Below are 2,627 nucleotides of genomic sequence, written 5' to 3'. Positions count from 1 at the left end.
ACACCTAGAGAAGAGATTATCCCTTCAGAAATATTAGAAGACTCTTACTGGATTAGACTGGTAATAATTGGTATGCTCTTTTATAGGTAATTGGGGGGGGGGTGTGGGGGGGGGTGTGATGAAATACAAATCTATTCTTGTCTTATCCACTGAACCTAGAGAACAGATTATCCCTTCAGAAATATTAGAAGACTCTTACTGGATTAGACTGGTAATAATTGGTATATGCTCTTTTAAGTAATCTTTTTTGTTGTTTAATTTATAGCACCTGGGGCCAATAGGATCCACAGGTTAACCACCTGCTTTGGGAAAATTTCTCTCCTTTTTATTTTGAACTTACAAACTGATTTCAGTTGTGGACTCCTATCTCTTACATTATGAGAGAGAAGGAAGAATTGTTCCCTTTATTCATGCAAAGTTTTTTATGGATTTTTTTATGGACTTGCCATCTAACTCTTCCTGTTTTTTAATTGACTTGTTTGAAGTAAGTAACTTTGATTTTCCCATTCTTTCTTCATCATTCATTTTTTCATGCCTCTGAACATTCTTTTTAATTTCTCCTGAAGACTCTCTGAACAGGCCACATTTTTTTCTTAAAGTGTAGCATCTCAAACAGGAAATAAAGTTCCAGGGAAGCTTTACCAGTGTTGCCCAGTGTTGTCTCCCTCTCTCTGGGATTATGAAATACAGGGATTAATGCAACGCATATTTCTTTCTCAAAAAATTTCTGTCGAAGGATCCAGCTTTTCAATGGAAGATTTTAGTAGTCAAAGGAGTAGAAACAAGAAAAACACCTGTTTTGGAGAACCAGTTCAAATCTGATTCTTAGATACTTGGAAGATAAATTAGATACAATTTAATGCATTAAGAAACCTGCTTGGTGTATTATACCTGTCTTAGGGCTGAGGACTTTCTATACTGGCAGAATGAGACCTGTCTTTCCATAAATTAGCATGTTACTTAACACGTTTCATGCCAATAGTATTCCAGTTTTCTAGGGCCAGCAGGGACTTCCGGAAAGGGAAAGGTAGAGGGGACTCAGCTGCAAGTTTAGTCAAAGCCCTAGAATATATAAACTATTTGAGGCATCTAAAATAACATTAGATTTCCCTCTGCTTAGGCAAATGATGTTCAATGTAATGGATATACTTGAAACTAAAACTATAATATGTACTTTCTCAGTAATATGCATGCCACAAGTCCACAAAAAATATTAAGAGATGTATTTTCATCATAAGAAAAAAAGATGAGATATCTGACTTTGCACTTTAGTACCCACTTTGTTTCTTGCTGAGTTTTTTCCCTTTTGCTTAGAAGCGGCGTTTTAGCAGGTCGTGACAATAGAAGTTGTGTTTCAGCAAGATGGCAAGTGTGATATGCTTAAAGAACAGTATTATCGTATTTGAGCAGGTATTGTCAGGAATTAAATGGCATTGTAACCCAACTATACAAACCAAGAATATTGCTAATTACAATATTAAAGGCATCTTGTGTGGAGCAATGAGTGTCATAAAAATAGGAGAGTTTTGTGTGGGGAAACTATGGGAGATTCTACCATCTTAAGTGTGAAGATCCATGTATCCCTTCTTTTCCAGTTGTTGTAAGTATGACAGGATTTTGTTTTTGTTTTCTGCTTAACTGCTAGCTCAGCATATGCTTGGATTTCCAACAGAGAGATTTCCTTTGTGATAGACATGCATGTTGAACCCTTAGTTTAGAAATTGATACTCCAAAGAAAAGGTTTTCCCCATAACTTCAATCTGCTGACCTGCTACCAAACTTCAGGGTAGGTTTCAATTATACTAGCTTACTAGTCTTCTTCAAGATACAGCTTAGAAGGTGGTGGCCTAGGCTTTCCTCAGGTTACAACGTCACCTGAGATCATAGAATCATGTGGTGGGCTATGTCTTAACCATGGGGAAAAGTGCTTTTTGATTATATTGCATTGAGCTGATTTGAACAAAAATGAATGAAGAAGTTTTTTTGTTTTTTAGTTTGTTGAAACACACCAAAGTGACTTTATATCTGCTTTTGCTTATTAGCATTCACAGAAGATACTGGCTCTATTTCTACTGCAGTTGCTGTGATAAGTAGTCTTTGAAACAGGAGTCTCTGTCAACTCTTATCAACAAAGAAAACTCTGCAGTGCCAGTTTTCGGTTTCGGGGAAAATCCCAGTATTTCTTTGTAAAACTACATTTTTCAAAGCGGTATCTGGCTGAAATCTACAGGACACCAATCAAAAAATAGTTTTAATAATGCTCAGAGGGGTCCTATATCCGGAGTGATACATATATATGTCTTTAGTAAAGGATCCCTGCATCCCAGAAAAAAAACCCAACAAACTACTTCTGCTCTGACTACATGTGCTATGCTGTGTGCCCACTACAAGGATTTAAACGGGGGCAAAATCCTGATCGCTACTATTTATTATTGCCTGTATGTATTTGATGTGGCATTGCAACCCCTAATCCCTCTCATTAGGTTAAAAGATAGGGAGTGAAATCCTGTCTCAGTAAAATCAGTAAGATGAAACTCTCACTGAAATGAAGAGATGAGTTTTATTATGAACTCCTGGGGGGAGTAGGGTTTCATCACTGAGGCTTCTGATTTACACTGGAGGAGCTC

This window comes from Aptenodytes forsteri, unplaced genomic scaffold (genome assembly GCF_000699145.1).
Source record: "Aptenodytes forsteri isolate BGI_AS27 unplaced genomic scaffold, ASM69914v1 Scaffold241, whole genome shotgun sequence".
Lineage (NCBI taxonomy): Eukaryota > Metazoa > Chordata > Aves > Sphenisciformes > Spheniscidae > Aptenodytes > Aptenodytes forsteri.
The sequence above is the reverse complement of the archived record's forward strand: the minus strand, read 5'-3'. Positions refer to the sequence as shown.